This window comes from Saccopteryx bilineata, chromosome 2, assembly GCF_036850765.1.
Source record: "Saccopteryx bilineata isolate mSacBil1 chromosome 2, mSacBil1_pri_phased_curated, whole genome shotgun sequence".
Taxonomy (NCBI): domain Eukaryota; kingdom Metazoa; phylum Chordata; class Mammalia; order Chiroptera; family Emballonuridae; genus Saccopteryx; species Saccopteryx bilineata.
Genome location: NC_089491.1, coordinates 292743180 through 292754283, shown reverse-complemented (window position 1 = coordinate 292754283; position 11104 = coordinate 292743180). Strand labels below are relative to the sequence as shown.

At 38.9% G+C, this 11104-nt stretch overlaps 1 non-coding gene across 1 annotated transcript; it reads left to right on the top strand.

Moving 5' to 3' along the window:
* The first annotated feature begins 742 nt into the window (after positions 1-742).
* Positions 743-872, top strand: LOC136327551 (small nucleolar RNA SNORA51). The gene has a single exon (XR_010729745.1). It is a non-coding gene; the product is annotated as a small nucleolar RNA SNORA51 (small nucleolar RNA).
* The last annotated feature ends 10232 nt before the right edge of the window (positions 873-11104 follow it).

Here is an 11104-nt window from a genome sequence, read left to right as displayed (position 1 = left end):
CTGTACAGAAAGCACCTAGACCGCACCCACACATTTTCACGCACCAGCTCAAGGTTTCCTGGACAACTGGGGACTGTTTCCTGAGAGCCGGTCTGAATAGGGGAAATAAGCAGCAGGGCACCCGGCTGAAGGGATGGGACTAGGAAGAACCAGGACAAGTGCAAGCATGAAAGAGCAGAACAGGCTCAGCTGTTCCCACACTGCTCCACGCCTGGCTTTGCACTCCGCGTCCTGACACCCACTGCCTGTGCTCTCTGCTTCTTTCAAACAGTGTTGTCTCCTCTTCCTCCACTGAGCTCCTGGTGTTCGGTACAGACAGCAACTACAGGCGGTCTCCGGGTTACAAACGAGATAGGTTCTGTAGGTATGAAACTGTTTAAGTGTTTACATGCACAGAAAGGTAGAAATAAATACTATGTTAAGAAAACACCTAAGTTGCATTTAATAGGTAAATGTACCTGTTCCGACTTACATACAAATTCAACTTAAGAACAAACCTACAGAACCTATCGCATTCATAACCCCGGGACAGTCCGTTTGTTGTTGCATTGAGCCCAAGGCCCAGGTTTGAGGCCCAATGTCTAGCCCAATGTGACTAACTCACTCCCAGTCTGTAGACATGGCCACAGGCAAGTGATGCATATGCCTTTTATGGCCACACTGACCCTACAGATTTTTCACTTCAGATGAGTTTCTTGTTTTTTACTTTTTAACTTTTTTAAAAATCAAGATATCATTGCTTGGCCTCCCAGTGCTTACCGCAGGCTGTGTTCTTACACTGACTGTACAGAAAGAGGAGGCAGAGTAAACCCACCCATCTATACCTCAGCCCTGGCTCTTTGCCTGGTCTGTATTGTGAATGGGGGACACGGGGAAAAGAATAATAAAAAAAAAGAAAAAAAAAGATATCATTGCTTAATAACATTGTATAAATTTCAGTTTCCAGACTCTAGGTGAGGAAGCTAGAGCCAGATATTTAGACTTAGAATGCCCCTCGACCAGCACCCCTAAAGTAGACACCACTCCACACCATAACCCACCTAATTCAATTTGTGTTTACTATTTGCAAAGAACGGGTTATTGTCTTTGTTTACTTGTTTATGGTCTCTCTACTAAAATATATCCTGAGAGCAGGACTTTTGTCCCAAAGCTTCACATAGTATATGATACAAATGATGGAATCGTGTGAAAGAATAAATTAACAAACATAGAATAAATGTGACCCCACAAGATGAATTACTGTGACACAGCTCCAGGTACTAAAGAAAGAAAGAAAGTAACACTCCTGACCTCCAAAGCTCACAGTCTAATAAAGAGAATAAGAAACAAAATAATTGCATACAAGTAGGTACAGAGATAGTACAGAGGAAGAGGCCTGCCTATTTTCCAAAAGAAGTGATTTCTGAACTTGGTTTTAAAGAATTAGTGGAAAGCTGTTGGGTAGGTAATGAGGAAAAATACTTTCCGTGGGGCCCCTTGGATCTCACTCTGACCTGAACATTGACCTCATTTCCCTTCCCCATGGAAATTCAGGCTTAAAAATACCTTGAAGATCATCTAGTCCAGCAGTTCTTAAAGAAGACTTTTGTTTTTAAAATATGCCCACAAATTCTCTGATATTCACCCCTTCTGAGGAGCCTGATTCCCCTTCCCTTAAGTGTGGCTGTATTTAGTAACTCAGTTCTAATGAATAGAATGTGGCAAAATGACTACAGAATGGAGCTATAAAAAGGTTATACAAGCCCTGTGGCTTCCATTTTATTCTCTCTCTCTCTCTCCCTGTCTCTCTCTCTCATCACTCATCTGGAGGTAGCCAGCCACCATGTTGTGAGGACATGCAAGGCAAGGCATGAAGATCCCTTGCCCGCAGCCCGTGAGAAGCAGATTCTCCGGCCCCGGGCAAGCCTTCATATGACAGCAGCTGTGTTCAAGGTCTTGACTGCGATCTCATGACCCCTAGAATCTGCAGCTTAGCTGCTCCTGAACTCCAGACATACAGAAACTGAGATAATAAATAGTGGTTATTTTAAGCCACTAAGTTTGGTTGTAATTTGTTACACAGCAATGGATAACAAACACTAGGACTTCAAACAGTGTGTGTTGATGTGAATGATAACTGTTTATATTTACCCTATTAGAAATTAAAACTGAGAAGTGTATGAATTCATCAAATATAACTGTAATAAATACAGTACATTCTAACTCAGATGACATTTTTATAAAAAATAATAATTTTCCAAAAGAAAAGTGAAAAGAATGGCATCATTTTCATTTTCATAAATCTTTTTAATGTCCCGTTTAATGGAAGATAGCTGGATTCTTACATAGACTTCTATATCAAATCACTTGTGAAATCATAGATTATGTAGCTCTGAAACACTCTGCTACTCACTTATAAAACACTAAGAGTGAAAAAGATCACTGACCTCATCAGGGTTCTTTATAACACACATGACAAGTAGACACAAGTCACACTTGAACATGCCCAGTGACTGGTAACTCCCTGGTTCCCATGAGAGCCCACTCTTCCCCCTAAACATCCCTGGTGGTTAGAAAGGTCCTGCTTCTGTCTTGCTATCTTTGCTCTCTCATCAGTGGTATGTGTTCTCCTTAAGAGTATATTCAGAATAGGGTTACTCGTTCCCTTAAGGCTATGACCCTCATATAGTTTATTTATGGATTATTTATAACTTTACAGTTTGTGGGGTGCTTTTGTTCATGTTCCCTTAGAAAAAATCTTTCAGAACATCTCAAAAGAATTTATCATGAGTTATGCCCTTCTGCCAATTAGCTTCAAGGACTTCAGGATCTCCTACCAAACACAAATGTTCCTATAGGAGTCGTTTTCAAATATCATACTGGCAGAACATACAGACTTCAGGTATCAGAATGGTAAAATTAAAAAGACACTAAAAACAGTCAATGCAATTTAGAACAGAGATTTCTCTTTTCTGCATAAGGCACAGCCTTCTGATTGCCTTAGACATTCAAGTCTTGTTTTTTAAGCTCCTCCTACAGCATCCTGAGAGTTCTCTGCATGTTTTCACATGTGTCTCATAAATAACCTGACCTTAGCTGATCATCAAGATTGCCCACCAGGTCCCTGTTTAGAGGTGCCTGGGACGTGACATCTGCTGGTTTATGAGGGTAAAAAAGACAACATTTGCGACTGGTTCTGAAACACAGAAACAGGCCCTGGAAACGTTTCCCAAAAACTATTTGGAGAATAGAGAAAAATGTTTCTCATCATGTTAACCCTACTCTCTGGGGAGAAAGAGCTATGCTCAGCCAGATTTCAAAATTGATTTGAAATCCTCTTATATTCACATCAAAATACTTGGCACACAATGAAAAAGTACACTACTGGCAGGGACTGTAAATTGGTACAACCATTATGGAGGGTCCTCCAAAAATTAAAAATAAAATTTCCATATGATCCAGCAACCCTTTTTCTGGGTATTTATCCAAAGGAAATAAATCACTATCTTGAAGAGATAATCTGCACCCTCATGTTCATTGCAGTATCATTCACAACAGCCAAGATGTGGGAACAACCTAAGTGTTCATTTACAGATTAATGGCTAAAGAAAAATTATATGTATATAATATTACATGTATATATGCACATACACAATGGAATATTATTCATCCGTAAATAGGAAATCCTGCCATTTATGACAACGTGGATAAACCTAGAGGGCATTATGCTAAGTGAAATAAGCTAGACAGAGAAAGACAGAGACTGTATGATCTCCCTCATATGTGGAATCTAAAAAAAAAAAAATGCTGAACTCACAGAAACAGAGAGGAGAGAAAAATGGTGGTTACTGAGGCAGAGAGGGTGGTGGGAGAAGTGGGGAGATGTTGATCAAAGCATACAAGCCTTTAGTTATTAGATAAATTAGTTCTGGGTGTCTAATGTACAGCATGGTGACTATAACTACTAATAATGTATTGTATACTTGGAATTTACTAAGAGAGTAGATCCTGAGTAAGCATTTTCACCAAAAAAAGAAAAAAGGTAACTCTGAGGTGATAGAAGTGTTAATTAACCTTACTGCAGTAATCATTTCACTGTATATCTCATATTATCATTTTGCATACTTTAATTTTTTTTAAGTGAGAGGAGGGGAGATAGTGAGGCAGACTCCCACATGCACCCTGACCGGGATCCACTTGGCAACCCCCATCTGGGGCTGATGCTTGTACTGAGCTATTTTTAGCACCTGAGGCTGACACACTAGGACCAGCAGAGCTATCCTCAGTACCTGGGGCCACACTCAAACCAATTAAGCCACTGGCTGCAGGAGAGGAAGAGGGAGAGAAGGAAGAGAGAAGCAGATGGTCACTTCTCCTATGTGCTCTGACCGGGAATAGACCCAGGATGTTCATAAGCCAGGCCAAAGTTCTATCCACTGAGCCACTAGCCAGGACCATGATGTATACTTTAAATATCTTATAGTTGTCAGTCATACCTCAATAAAGCTGAAGAACACATAAAGTGAATATGTAGTTATAAAAAATCATTATACTTTAAATATATACAATTTTATTTGTCAATTACCTGTCACTAAAAGTTGGAAAAATAAATAAGTAATAAAAAGAAATGAGAAAAAAATAAAATGAGCTAAATCTCATTTTGCTGATATATTCAATTTAATTTAGAAAGGTCCTTTCAAAACAGTTACTTCATATTACCTTACAGGGTTTATAGTAAATAATGTCCCTGGAAACAGTCTAAATTAATATCACACAAGTCAGAGACTTCATTCAGCTATTTCTTGCCTTCTCTCAGTATTTAATAGAGAAAAATACAAGATTAGTATTTTACTCTTAATTGTAAGAGTTAACATTTATTGAGTACTTATTATACCAAGGATAGTACTAATAGTTTTCTGACTTAACTGATTTAATCCAAATAAACCTACTACACTATTGCTATATCCATTGTACAGATGGGAATACTGAAGTTTAGAAAACATATAGCCAAGGTCACCAAACTAGAAAATGGCAAAGAGGAAACTATGGAAGACAAAAAAATGACCTTTTGGGCATCTGAGGAAACTGTTCACTTTAACAGTGATTGGAAATACTTGTAAAGTAACAAAATGAGGAAAGAAACAGTAAAAAATCAACTTAACTGCATAAGAGTGATATTAACCAGTCATTTGTGTGTGCTTCCATTCACATTTATTGTGCAACATGATATCATATCACACTGATTTTTTTATGTTTATTATAGGTTTTATTTTATGGCAACAAGTTCTTCCCACTGGACCTCTCAGCCCACATTTGAGTCTGAAGAAGCAGCAAGGTGTGGGCTTCGGTGTCATCTTGACCTGTATTTGACACCTGCTGCCCCATTTCATGGCCGTGTGGCCTTGGGCAAGCTATATACCCTCTCTAACCTCAGTTTTCTCACCTATAAAACAAAGGTATAAAAATTGGAAGGGTGTGCCTTAAAAATTCTATAGGATTTAACACACATATAAACATACTAGTTTACTATTATTTGTATCATGTGATGATGAGTAAACAAGGCCATATGGTCAGTATTGAAAACTTGACTTTTCTTTTTTTTTTAATTAGAGGAAAGCACTATGCACACACATACACACCCCATTGTGGGACTTCCATATCCTTCAGTAAACACAGTGACTTACTCAGAGCAGAAAAGAGAATAAGGAGGGCTGGAGTAACAGAATGAGAATAAAAGGAGAAGGCTATTTTTAAGTTTATAAAACAATCTCCACTGACATGTGGCAGAAATAGGCCCAGCATTCTAAAACTTCCTGGAGCGGAAGGGCAGAAAATGTACTACAGTGAACCACCCAGAGATGGCTGGAGAGAATGCCCTGTCCCATCCTGGGGCAATGCTCCCATTTGGTCACACAGAAACACCCAATGTCCAGCTGTGACCATACTGATTTCACTATCAAAACAGCCAAGACATTTAAACCAGGAACACATGAACTGAAAGCCATATTCTATGGGATTTTAGAAGGTTAAACAGAAAGAACCGAGAAATAATAGTCCCAAGGAATGATGCTGGCCTTAAACATATGGTATCAAACATGTATAAAATAGAAAAAATAACAGAGACCTTCAGTGAAGTCTATAGGAACAAATTAAGTGCTCAGTAATCTTAGGGAAACTCAAATGTCTGATACTTGTTTTATTAAAGGGGAGGAAAAAGTAGGTTATGGGATTTCAGCTTAGAAGGGCATTTGGGCTGGAGAGTGGTTGGGCTGAATATCTGGGCTTGTGAGAAAAAGAGGGTGCTTCCAGGGGCTCAGAGGCAGAGAAACAAGGAACCCTCCTAAGAGCCTGTATCAAGATCTTCACAAAGTCATTTGTCTGTAGAAGACTATCTGTTATGTTTATTTGAGATTTATTAGAGAAGAATATCATCAGTGGACCAACTTCTAGTGGGTAGATAGTGGGCAAATCATTTACCATTGACTCATTATTTGTTCCTGGGAAAGATATTTAATCTCTACCTCTTCAATTTATCTGTCAATAAAATGTGGGAAAGACTATGGCCTCACACTGCATCTTAAGAACACAAGAACTGCATGGGATGGCCACTATCCACCAGGAGAGCCACCACCCAAGCACCAATGAATTTTTCAGAGTTCGTAATGAAAATCACAGCTGCCAGTGGAGGAGGCAGAAGGAATAAATGGGTGGGGGGGATCTCATGTGACAATTCAAAAAGTCAGAAGGAAAAAGAGTGGATCAGAGAAATGAATGCCCAGAGGTATCAAAGATATTTGAGACAAATTACAAAAAATAAGAGAGAAAATATAAGACACAGATGGAAGCACAGGACTGACCAAATAATACATTTAAAAAACATTCAGGTCAGCAGCAAGATGGCAATAGAGTAGGCGGACATACTAACTTCCCAGAACCAAAGTGGGATTACAACTTAATTTTAAGAACTATCATCTGGAAAAACCAACTTTGGACTAAACTAAGAGGACTCTTTAACCAAGGAACACTGAAGAAGCCACACTGAGACTGATAGGAAAAGCAGAAATGCGGAGAGGGCTGCCCAGCTCCGGGGAACAAAGGGCAGCCCAAAAAGACTTGAGTGGCAGGAAGTGAGTTTAGTGGAGAGGGGAGGGTCTTGGGCCCCAGGAACAAAGCCTCAGAGCCTAGAAGAAGCATATGAACAGTATTTAGCTGCGAAACATGTCAGGATACTGTTTGTGAGAAAAAGACAGATTTCTCAGATCCAGGATTCTTCTTAAAGGGACCATGCAGAAAATCTCTCTCACAACCACTAACCCAGGACTCTGGGAGACCGGGAGAGTTGAGAGGACTGGAGTAGCAGGAAGACAGTATAATCTCGGAGGCACAGGGAGAAACACTTTGAGGAACAGCTACCCTAACCCCTGGGCTGAGTCATTCCCCAAATTTAAAGTGAATATTTCCCCTGGAACCAGCAATACCAGCAAAGGGAAACAAGACACCAGCCAAACAAGCTCTTCTGTGGCACTCAGAGCAGAGTCGCTTAGAAGCAAGAAGCCATCAGGAATACAGTATTGAGTGCTAAGGTCTGAGCTCCAACTTCACATCTAATCTCCTGCAGTCATTCAAAGTGTGCTTTGGAGAATTTCGTGAGCACACTCATCTTTTTAAGTTCATCACCCATCCACACGAGTGTGTAATGGACAACGCCAACATGAGTTACATCCCCAGTGTCTCCATCAGAGATTTTGAGCTACAAGCTGCTGCCCTGAAGGCCTCAGACATGTGGGTGAATAAGTTCAAGTCACTGAATGAAGATTTGGAAAGATTGCATGACAGCAAGCAGAGTTGGCGAGCAAACACAAGTGGGGAGAAATGAAAACACTTCAACTCGTGGACCAGCTGGTTGTCAAAGCTTGGAACGCCCTTCCCATCACATACCACACACTGCAGCATGTGAGTATTGTTGTACTGACAATGTTTGGCTCTACCTATGCATGTGAGCCATTTTTCTCACATCTAAAGAACGTTAAGACCAACCTATGATCATGTTTAACTGATGGAAGTCTCAATGCCTGTATGGAGCTTAACCTCACCCCATATCAACCAGACTACAAAGCCATCAGCAAAACCATGCAGCCCCAGAAGTCGCATTAATGGTAAGTACATTATTCATCATTGGTGAGCAGCAGCATAACAATGCTATTGAAAATAATTCAGAGACTTATTATACTTTAAAAGTGTTGGTCTTACATAAAATGCATACATTTACTGGTACTTAGTGTTAAACATGTTGTATGGTTCTCATGGAATTACATTTTAAAATATGTGGCATTTATGGCTCTCTCAGCCTAAAAGGTTTCTAACACCTGACCTAGATGAAATGGAAAATTTCCTAGAAACATATAATCTTTTAAAAACCAATCTAGAAAAATCAGAAAACCTAAACAGACCAATTACACCAAATGAGATCGAGAGAGTTATCAAAAAACTCCCAAAAAACAAAATCCCTGGGCCAGATAGCTTCAAGTGAATTCTACCAAATATTCAAAGAAGAACTAACTCCTATCCTTCTCAAGCTATTTCAAAAAATTCAAGAGGAAGGAAGACTTCCAAGCTCTTTTTATGAGGCAAGCATAATTCTGATTCCAAAACCAGGCAAAGACAACACAAAGAAAGAAAATTATAGGCCAATATCCCTGATGAATTTAGATGCTAAAATCCTCAACAAAATATTAGTAAACCGGATCCAGCAATATATTAAAAAAATCATAAACCATGATCAAGTGAAATTTATTCTGGAGAGGCAAGGATGGTATAATATTCGCAAATCAGTCAATGTGATTCATCACATACACAAAAGAAAGGAGAAAAACCATATGATAATTTCAATAGATGCAGAAAAAACATTTGATAAAATCCAGCACCCCTTCATGATCAAAACTCTCAGCAAAGTGGGAATACAGGGTACATACCTCAACATGATAAAGGCCATCTATGACAAACCCACAGCCAACATCATATTCAATGGGCAAAAATTAAAAGCAATCCCTTAAGATCAGGAACAAGGTAGGGATGCCCCCTTTCACCACTCTTATTCAACATAGTCCTGGAAATCCTAGCCACAGCAATCAGACAAGAAGAAGAAATAAAAGGCATCCAAATTGGAAAAGAAGAAGAAAAACTATTATTATTTGCAGATGATATGATATTGTATATAGAACACCCTAAAGTCTCAGTCAAAAAACTACTGGACCTGATAAATGAATTTAGCAAGATGGCAGGATATAAAATTAATACTCAGAAATCAGAGGCATTTTTATACAACAACAATGATCTGTCAGAAAGAGAAATTAAGGAAACAATTCCCTTCACTATTACAACCAAAAAATAAAGTACCTAGGAGTAAATTTAACCAAGGAGATTAAAGACTTGTACTCGGAAAATTATAAAACATTGATAAAAGAAATCAAGGAATATACAAACAAGTGGAAGCATATACCATGTTCATGGATAGGAAGAATAAACATCATTAAAATGTCTATATTACCCAAAGCAATTTATAAATTCAATGCAATACCAATTAAAATACCAATGACATACTTCAAAGACATAGAACACATATTCCAAAAATTTATATGGAACCAAAAAAGAACACAAATAGCCTCAGCAATCTTGAAGAGGAAGAATAAAGTGGGAGGTATCACACTTCCTGATATCAAGTTATACTACAAGGCCATTGTACTCAAAACAGCTTGGTACTGGCATAAGAACAGACATATAGATCAATGGAACAGAACAGAGAACCCTGAAATAAACCCACAACTTTATGGACAACTGATATTTGACAAAGGAGGTAAGAGCATACAATGGAGTAAAGACAGCCTCTTCAACAAATGGTGTTAGGAATAGTGAACAGCTACCTGCAAAAAAATGAAACTAGACCACCAACTTACACCATTCACAAAAATAAACTCAAAATGAATAAAAGACTTAAATGTAAGCTGTGAAACCATAAGCATCTTAGAAGAAAACATAGGCAGTAAGCTCTCTGACATCTCTTGCAGCAATATATTTGCCAATTTATCTCCATGGGCAAGTGAAATAAAAGACAGGATAAACAAATGGGACTATATCAAACTAAAAAGCTTCTGCACAGCTAAAGACAATCAGAACAGAATAAAAAGACAAACTACACAATGGGAGAACATATTTAACAATACGTCTAATGAGGGGTTAATAACCAAAATTTATAAAGGACTTGTAAAACTCAAAACCAGGAAGATAAACAATCCAATCAAAAAATGGGCAAAGGAAATGAATAGACACTTCTCCAAAGAGGACATACAGATGGCCAATAGGCATATGAAAAAATGCTTAACATTACTAATTATTAGAGAAATGCAAATTAAAGCCACAATGAGATATCACCTCACACCAGTCAGAATGGCGCTCATCAACAAAACAACACAGAATAAGTGCTGGCGAGGATGTGGAGAAAAGGGAACCCTCTTGCACTGCTGGTGGGAATGCAGATTAGTGCAGCCACTGTGGAAAACAGTATGGAGATTCCTCAAAAAATTAAAAATGGAACTGCCTTTTGACCCAGCCATCCCACTCTTAGAAATATATCCCAAGAACACCATAGCACTGATTCAAAAGAAGAAATGCACCCCCATGTTTATGGCAGCATTGTTCACAATGCATCAAGGAAGCAGCCCAAGTGTCAGTCAGTGGATTAGTGAATTAAAAAGCAGTGGTACATACAATGGAATAGTATGGGGTCATGAAAAAGAAGAAAATCTTACTTTTTGCAACAACATGGATGGACCTGGAAACTATTATGTTAAGTGAAATAAGCCAGGCAGAAAAAGAAAAATATCATATGACTTCACTCATTTGAGGAATCCAATGAACCATGTGAACTGAGGAACGGAATTGAGACAGAGGAGGGATCAAAGGAACCAGAGGAAGGGAAGACAGAGGAAAGGTGGATGATAGGATGGGATATACCTGAAGGGAAGGGAGGAGGGCGCTATAGGGAGGGGGACAAGGGAGATGTTGAGGGGAATACTGGGGGCAGGGGATGCATTCAAGGCGACACTAGAATCTATGTAAACACAATAAA